Source organism: Boleophthalmus pectinirostris, unplaced genomic scaffold, assembly GCF_026225935.1.
Source record: "Boleophthalmus pectinirostris isolate CB_2022bp ecotype Guang Dong unplaced genomic scaffold, ASM2622593v1 HiC_scaffold_5, whole genome shotgun sequence".
NCBI lineage: Eukaryota > Metazoa > Chordata > Actinopteri > Gobiiformes > Gobiidae > Boleophthalmus > Boleophthalmus pectinirostris.
Window position 1 is genome coordinate 10,503,035 of NW_026571404.1, and position 9,390 is coordinate 10,512,424.

Below are 9,390 nucleotides of genomic sequence, written 5' to 3' on the forward strand. Positions count from 1 at the left end.
AAATACAGGTCACATAGAGGTGAAAAAAATCAAATTTGGGTCACTTCAGGCTGCAGTCTGAACGTAGTCTATTTTATTAAGTCAAGTCTCAAGTCTCACCTCTGCCATTTTTAATACAAAAGTGAATTGTAGCGAGAGTTGATGGAGCCAGAAGCACGCCCATGCTCATTTCCTATTTGGAACGTGGCTCTAGCAGGTTAAGAATGTCCATTTAGGCCTATTTATACAGTTTATATATAAAACTAATTGCATTAACTAATATTTTAGAAGATGGTGCAGACTTTAACTTAAATACCAAGAATTGTTACATGTTGTTTTTCCCCTCGTAAGACACAAAAATATCAATATCTGTATTCAGTGTTGGGAAGGTGACTTTTAAAATGTATTCCCCTACAGATTACAGATTACATACCCCAGAATGTAGTTTGTAACGTAATCCATTAAATTACTTAAAGTGAGTAACGTAATCTGAATACTTTGGATGACTTGATATTCTTATGCTTTTTAAAACTACATGAATGTAGGAGGCACATCCTGAAAATTCTTGTTTGTTCTCTTCAAATTGTCTGTTGAGCCCAAGTCTCCATGAACAGAGATTTGTTTACAGTAGAGAAGAAAGAACGAGGATGTTTTGTTTTATCTGGTAAAAGAAAATAAAAAGCCCACACTTTACTTAAACATATTAAAATATTATTGATAGAGAAATGATTTTTATATGAGATCACTGCTGCTTTAAATTATGTCCACCTACTGTTTTAGTCCTGTTTAGTTACCTGGTTTAGTCCTGGTTTAGTCCTGGTTTAGTCCTGGTTTTAGTTTAGTCCTGGTTTTTTATCTGGTTTAGTCCTGGTTTTAGTCCTGGTTTAGTCCTGGTTTTAGTTTTAGTTTAGTCCTGGTTTTAGTCCTGGTTTTAGTTTTAGTCCTGGTTTTAGTCCTGGTTTAGTCCTTTTAGTCCTGGTTTAGTCCTGGTTTTATCCTGGTTTTAGTCTGGTTTTAGTCCTGGTTTTATTTAGTTTTAGTCCTGGTCCTTTTAGTCCTGGTTTTAGTCCTGGTTTATTTAGTCCTGGTTTTAGTCCTGGTTTTAGTCCTTTAGTTTTAGTCCTGGTTTTAGTCCTGGTTTAGTCCTGGTTTTAGTCCTGGTTTTAGTCCTGGTTTTAGTCCTGGTTTTAGTCCTGGTTTTAGTTTTTAGTCCTGGTTTTAGTCCTTAGTCCTGGTTTTATTAGTCCTGGTTTTAGTCCTGGTTTTAGTCCTCCTGGGTTTTTAGTTTTAGTCCTGGTTTAGTCCTGGTTTTAGTTTTTCCTGGTTTTAGTCCTAGTTTTAGGTTTAGTCCTGGTTTTAGTCCTTTTAGTCCTTTTAGTTTAGTCCTGGTTTTAGTCCTGGTTTTATCCTGGTTTTCCTGGTTTAGTCCTTTTAGTCCTGGTTTAGTCCTGGTTTTAGTCCTGGTTTTAGTCCTGGTTTTAGTCCTGGTTTTAGTTTTAGTTTTTAGTCCTGGTTTAGTCCTGGTTTAGTCCTGGTTTTTAGTCCTGGTTTAGTCCTGGTTTTAGTCCTGGTTTTAGTCCTGGTTTTAGTTTAGTCCTGGTTTAGTCCTGGTTTAGTCCTTTTAGTCCTGGTTTAGTCCTGGTTTTAGTCCTGGTTTAGTCCTGGTTTTAGTTTTAGTCCTGGTTTAGTCCTGGTTTAGTCCTGGTTTAGTCCTGGTTTTAGTCCTGGTTTTAGTCCTAGTTTAGCCCAAAATGTGAAAACAGGAAAATACCGCTGTGTAATCCATTTACTTCAACAAAGTAACTGTAATCCAATTACCACTCACTGAAACAGTAACTGTAACTGAATACAGTATTTTTTCCTGATTCACTCGTGTGTTTTAACCCCGTCTTCTACCTCCGTGTCTCACTCTGGGCCTGTCCGTGTTCAGCGTTGTTAGTAATTGTAGTTCTAGTATTACATGCAGTGTTCATTCTTGTTGTATGAAGTCACCGTGAGCATTTGGACCTCCTCAGATTTGGCCCGTGACAAAGTTTGCTAAATCCCTCTCTGGTTTTCAGTCCAGCGCGGTAAACAGAGTCTGCTCCTCGTCTAGATGGACAGTAACGGCAGAGGGGTGGAGGGATGGACGGGTAGAGAGGTGGAGGAGAGAGAGAGAGAGTTGTTTTCTGGGCACTTTCTGACAGAATATTAGATTAGGTGTGGAGCCGCGCTGTTGTGATGGGAAACAGATGTTCGGTTCACTGACATGTACATTCGGGACACATGTTTCGCAGGGAGCATTCACAGGGTTCGCGATAACTCCGTCGACAAATACCGCTTGAGTTTTGTTTGGGCTGATTCCTTTTTTGTTTTGTCTGCGCAATTAGTCAAATTCTAATCAAATTTTAATAGAATTTCCCAATCATTTCCAAGAGTCAGTGATACTTTTTTAATGAGAGCTCTACAGCCAATTTTCTTCAGATTTTGGATGAGGAAATTGTGTTAAAATGAACTGAATTTTAACACAAATTATATCCACAGGTGTCAGAATGATGAAAATACTGTCGCCGTAGCGTTTAATAATTTATAAATATTCTGTCGTTGGATTGGCGGAAAGAAAGACGTCTTCAAAATCTCAGACAGCCACAAGTAAGATAGAAGTTGGAAGTTTTCCGTAATAAGTTTAGTTTTACTTTGGTTTTGGCAGGAAAAAATAAAAACTAAGCCAGAAAGAAAGAAAAAAGAAAGAAAATGGAATGGAAAATTACAAAAACCAAGCATACAGCGACTAGTAGAAAGTAATTAGGTACAAAAGTTAAAGTACTATGCTTAGGTAAAATCTTTAGTACTTTTCTTATGTACATTTAACAGCTAATACTTTTTATATTTACTTTACTACATCTGTGAAAATATCTGTACTTTCTACTCCAATACATTTTTGAACAGGACTGAAAAGTAAAAAAGTACTTTTGTGTAGTAGGGCTGAACGATTTTAAGAAAAAACAATTATGATTTTTCTGGCAGATGTTGCGATTTCGATTTCAACCACGATTTAAAAAAAAAAAAATCAAGTTTCAGTGCACATGAACATTTGCAAACATCACAGAAACTTACATCAAACCAGAGTCCTGCACCGATGATTTGACGCTGGACCGTAAAGCCCAGTTTACGGTCCAGCGTCAAATTGTCTGCCTCACGATGCAGAGTGTTTTTTTATGTTTTACAGAAACGAAAGTTAAAACCACATGGCTCATTTGCATAAATTATAAGCGCTGAAAAAAACAGCTCGCTCCTTGTGCCCTGATCGTGAGGATGTGCTGCTGATGGTGAGTCTGTTCTTTGTTTCTATTGCGTTGGAGCTGGTTCATGTTAAACTTTACACGAAAGCCAGGTTTAAATCCTCGCCTCCTCACGTTGTGGTGTTAAATTACTTTGCATAAACCTCAACGCAGATCCATAAATCCATAAATTGGGCTTTAGGAACACTACAAAAACTGCGGATTTGGTCCCAAAATCGTGTTTTCGATCCAAAACGATAGATCAGCCTTACTGTATGGTTTGGGGGTTTATTTTTTAGCATCGTCATGGTGTCATCTCGCCTACAGAGTTTGAGTTTGACCTAAAATTTACAAAAATAACAATACATAAAACTTCTTTACTGTTTTCTCAGAAGGTACTTTTTTACATTTACTTTACTACATCCGTGATCACGTTTCTACTCCAGTACATTTTTTAACAGGACTGAAAAGTAAAAAAGTATTTTGTGTTTGGTTTGAGAGTTATTTTTAGCATGTTCATGGTGTCATCTTGCCTACAGATTTTGAGTTTGATTTATTTTTTACAAAAATAACAATAAATATACATACAATATTGTTGAAAAATTGGGAGAAATTGAATCAGTGACTAAAAATCAAGACAATTCTTTATCAAAATCACCACATTTCAGGCTTTCATAGCACAAATATATGCAAAACGTATTTACTGTTTACTCTAACAGTACATTTGTAAACCTATGCCTCAATACTTTTCCTTAAGTACATTTTTATAATCGGTACTTTTTACATTCACTACATCCATGATCATGTGTTTATACTTTCTACTCCAGTACATTTTTTAACAGGACTGAAAAGTAAAAAAGTACTTTGTGTTTGGTTTGGGAGTTATTTTTTAGCAAGTTCACGGTCATCCTCTTTCCAGATTAGGAGTTTGAACGAAAAAATAAATAAATAAAAAGAATAATCAGTATAAAAATACATACAATATTGTCTAAAAACGTGAAGAAATTGAATCAGTTGCTTCAGTGACTAAAAATCAAGACAATTCTTTATCAAAATCACCACATTTCAGGCTTTCATAGCACGAAAATATGCTAAACTTCTTTACTGTTTACTCTAAAAGAACATTTTTAAACCTATACTTCAGTACTTTTCCTTACAGTGGATACTTTTTACATTTACTTTACTACATCCGTGATCAGGTTTCTACTCTACATTTTTTAAACAGGACTGAAAAGTAAAAAAGTACTTTGTGTTTGGTTTGGGGAGTTGTTTTGAGCATGTTTATGGCGTAATCCTGTGTACAGAGTTTAAGTTTGAACCAAAATTTACAAAAATAACAATAAATATACACACAATATTGTCTAAAAACTGGGAGAAACTGAATCAGTGACTAAAAATCAAGACAATTCTTTATCAAAATCAAATTCAAAATCACCACATTTCAGGCTTTCATGGCACAAAAATATGCAAAACTTCTTTACTGTTTATGCTAAAAGTACATTTTTAAACCTGTACTTCAGTACTTTTCTTTAAGCAGATATTATGCGGTACTTTTACTTGCATATTTTTGTTTCTGTGTACCTTAAGTAACAAAATTCAGTACTGTTTTCTCCAAATATACATTTTTAAACCTATACTTTAGTACTTTTCCTTAAGTACGTTTTACAGTGGATACTTTTTACATGTACTTTACTACATCCATGATCAGGTGTCTGTACTTTCTACTCCAGTACATTTTTTAACAGGACTGAAAAGTAAAAAAGTACTTTGTGTTTGGTTTGGGAGTTATTTTTAACATGTTTATGGCGTAATCCTGCGTACAGAGTTTGAGTTTGACAAAAATAACAATAAATATACATACAATATTGTCGAAGAACGTGGAGAAACTGAATCAGTGACTAAAAATCAAGACAATTCTTTATCAAAATCACCACATTTCAGGCTTTCATAGCACAAAAATATCCAAAATTGCCTTTACTATTTTCTCTAAAAGTACATTTTTAAACCTATACTTCAGTACTTTTCTTTAAGCAGATATTATGCAATACTTTTACTTGTGTATTTTTGTTTCTGTGTACCTTAAGTAACAAAAAAATTCTGTACTTTTCCACTACTGTACAGAGGTGCCTTGGAGACTGGGTGGAGTAAGATAAACATTTCCAAAAGTTAAAACTCAAAAAGTGAAAGGTAAAATGCGAGACTAAAGCTACAGGTCGTCCAGGTGTGTCTGAGTCTTACCTGGCGACGCGCAGCCAATCAGGAGCAAGAAGAGCCCGAGGGAGGAGAGACGGAGCGCGGTCATGGTTCGGGTGATGGAGTTTGAAAGTAAAAAAGTGTAAAAATGAAGTGAGGATTGGAACAGAGGAGAGACTGTTCCCTCCCGGAGCCTCTGTTTGCTCTGGTGTCTCACTGCGGTGTGAGACGCTGCCTCCTTCTGCAAACAGCTGGAAGAGAGGGACGAAAGAGAGAGGGAGGGAGAAGGAGGGAGAGAAGGAGGGGTGATGAGAGCGAGAGGAAGAGAAAGAGAGAGAAAAGTTTGGAGAGGGAGAAGGAGGTAAGGAGTGGAGAGAGAGGGTGAGAAGAGTGATGGAGAAGAGAGAGAAGGGGGGACAGAGGGTGGGGTGGTGAGAGAGAGAGAGAGAGAAGAGTGGAGAGGAAGAAGGAGGGAAGGACAAAGGGAGTGGTGGCAAGAGGGAGAGAGAGAGAGAAAGGTGGAGAGGGAGAAGGAGTGTAGGGGTGGAGAGAGGGAGAGAGAAAAGGAGGGAAGAGAGAGAAGGAGGGACAGAAGGGGTGGCGAGAGGGAGAGAGATAGAGAGGGAAAAGGGTGAAGAGGGAGAAGGAGGGAAGGACAAAGGGAGCAGTGGCGAGAGGGAGAGAGAGAGAGAAGAGTGGAGAGGAAGAAGGAGAGAAGAACAGAGGGAGGGGTGAAAGAGAGGGAGAGAAAGTGGTGGAGAAGAGAGAGAAGGAGGGACAGAAGTAGGGGTGGCAAGAGTGAGAGGGAGAGAGAGAGAGAGAGAGAGAAGGGTGGAAGAAGAGAGGGGAAGAAAGTGGTGGAGAGAGTGGGTGTTTAGAGAGGGAGAGAGGTAGAGATAGTAAGAGGAAGGGTGGAGAGAGAGAACAAAGTGGTGGAGAGAGGGAGAGAGAGGGGTAAAGAAAGAGGGAGAGAGGAAGAGTAAGATGGAGGGTGGGGAGAGAGGAAGGGAGGGAAGGAGGGGTGACGAGAGCGAGAGGAAGAGAGAGAGAGAAAAGTTTGGAGAGGGAGAAGGAGGGAAGGGGTGGAGAGAGGGAGAGAAGGGTTGAGAAGAAGAGAGAGAAGGGGGGACAGAGGTGGGGTGGTGAGAGAGAGAGAGAGAGAAGAGTGGAGAGGAAGAAGGAGGGAAGGACAAAGGGAGTGGTGGCAAGAGGGAGAGAGAGAGAAGGGTGGAGAGGGAGAAGAAGCGAAGGGGTGGAGAGGGGGAGAGAGAAAAGGAGGGAAGAACAGAGGGAGGGGGTGGAAAGAGAGAGAGGAGGGAGAGAGAAGAGTGAGGGGTGAGAGAGAGAGGAGGGTGGAGAGAGAGAAGAGTGGTGGGAGAGAGAGAGAGAGAGAGAGAGAGAGTGGTGGAGAAGAAGAGAGGGGAAGAAAGTGGTGGAGAGAGGGAGGAGGGAGGGAGGGAGGGAGAGAAGAAGAGAAGGAGAGAAAGCGGTGGAGAGAGTGGGTGTTAGAGAGAGGGAGAGAGGTAGAGATAGTAAGAGGAAGGGTGGAGAGAGAGAACAGAGTGGTGGAGAGAGGGAGAGAGAGGGGTAAAGAAAGAGGGAGAGAGGAAGAGTAAGATGGAGGGTGGGGAGAGAGGAAGGGAGGGAAGGAGGGGTGACGAGAGCGAGAGGAAGAGAGAGAGAGAAAAGTTTGGAGAAGAAGGAGAGGGAGAAGAAGCGAAGGGGTGGAGAGGGGGAGAGAGAAAAGGAGGGAAGAACAGAGGGAGGGGGTGGAAAGAGAGGGAGAGAAAGTGGTGGTGAGAGTGAGGGGTAAAGAGAGAGGGAGGGAGAGAGGGAGAGAGTAAGAGGGAGGGTGGAGAGAGAGAACAGAGTGGTGGAGAGAGGGAGACGGAGGTGTAAAGAGAAAGGGAGGGAGGTAGAGGAGGAGAGAGGAGAGAGGAGAGAAAAGAGGGGAAGAAAGGTGGAGAGATGAGGGAGGAGGGAGGGAGGGAGAGAAAGAAGAGAAGGAGAGAAAGCGGTGGAGAGAGTGGGTGTTAGAGAGGGAGAGAGGTAGAGATAGTAAGAGGAAGGGTGGAGAGAGAGAACAAAGTGGTGGAGAGAGGGAGAGAGAGGGGTAAAAAAGAGGGAGAGAGAAGAGTAAGATGGAGGGTGGGGAGAGAGAAGGGAGGGAAGGAGGGGTGACGAGAGCGAGAGGAAGAGAAAGAGAGAGAAAAGTTTGGAGAGGGAGAAGGAGGGAAGGGGTGGAGAGAGAAGAAGGGTTGAGAAGAAGAGAGAGAAGGAGGGACAGAGGGAGGGTGGTGAAAAGAGAGAGAGGGAGAAGAGTGAGGGAGAGAAAGCGAAGGACAAAGGGAGCGGTGGTGAAGGAGAGAGAGAGAAAGGTGGAGAGGAGAAGGAGTGTAGGGGTGGAGAGAGGGAAGAGAAAGGAGGAGAAGAGAGAAAGGGACAGAAGGGTGGCGAGAGGAGAGAGATAGAGAGGAAAAGGGTGAAGAGGGAGAGGAGGGAAGGACAAAGGAGAGTGGCGAAGGGAAGAGCGAGAGAGAAGAGTGGAGAGGAAGAAGGAGAGAAGAACAGAGGAGGGGTGAAAGAGAGGGAGAGAAAGTGGTGGAGAGAGAGAGAGAAGGAGGACAGAAGTAGGGTGGCAAGTGAGAGGAGAGGAGAGAGAGAGAAAGGGTAGAAGGGAGAAGGGCGAAAAGGGTGGAGAGAGGAAGGGAGAGAAGAGAAGGAGGGAGAGGGGGAAAGAGCGAGAAAGAAAGAGCGAAGAGAAAAGTAGGAGAAGAAGGAGGGAACAGAGGGAGGGGTGGAAGAGAGGGAGAGAAAGTGGTGGAGAAGAGAGAGAGAAGGAGCAGTGCGAGAGGAGAGTGAAAAAGAGTGGAGGAAGAAAGGAGGAGGGGTGGAAGAGGGGAGAGAGAAGGAAGGACAGGAGGAGAGACAAGAAAGAAAAGAGAGAAAGTGGTGGAGAAGAGAGAGAAGGAGGGACAGAGGGAAGGGGTGGAAAGAGAGGGAGAGAAAGTGGTGGTGAGAGGGAGGGGTAAAGAGAAAGGGAGGGAGGGAGAGTGGTGGAAAGAGGGAGAGGGAGGGGTAAAGAGAGAGGTAGAGTGGTGGAGAGAGGGAGGTAGAGAGGGAGAGAAGAAGAGAGGGGAAGAAAGGTGGAGAGAGGAGAGAGGGAGGGAGGGAGAGAAGAAGAGAGGGAGAGAAGTGGGGAGAGAGTGGTTAGAGAGAGAGAGGTAGAGAAGTAAGAGGAAGGGTGGAGAGAGAGAACAGAGTGGGAGAGAGGAGAGAGGGGTAAAGAAGAGGGAGAGAGGAGAGTAAGATGGAGGTGGAAGAGGAAGGGAGGAAGGAGGGGTGACGAGAGCGAGAGGAAGAGAAAGTTTGGAGAGGGAGAAGAGGGAAGAGTGGAGAGAGAGAGAAGTGGAGAAGAGAGGAGAAGGAGGGACAGGGTGGGGTGGTGAGAGAGAGAGGGAGAAGAGTGGAGAGGAAGAAGGAGGGAAGGACAAAGGGAGCAGTGGCGAGAGGGAGAGAGAGAGAAGGGGGGAGAGGGGGAGAGAGAAAAGGAGGGAAGAACAGAGGGACGGGTGGAAAGAGAGGGAGAGAAAGTGGTGGAAAAGAGAGAGAAGGAGGGACAGAAGGAGGGGTGGCGAGAACGAGAGAGATAGAGAGGGAAAAGGGTGAAGAGGGAGAAGGAGGGAAGGACAAAGGGAGCAGTGGCAAGAGGGAGAGAGAGAAGGAGGGACAGAGGGAGGGGTGACAAGAGCAAGAAAGAAAGAGAGAGAGAGAGAGAGAGAGAGAAGAGTGGAGAGGAAGAAGGAGAGAAGAACAGAGGGACGGGTGAAAGAGAGGGAGAGAAAGTGGTGGAGAAGAGAGAGAAGGAAGGACAGAAGTAGGGGTGGCAAGAGTGAGAGGGAGAGAGAGAGAGAGAGAAGGGTGGAAGAAGAGAGGGGAAGAAAGTGGTGGAGAGAGG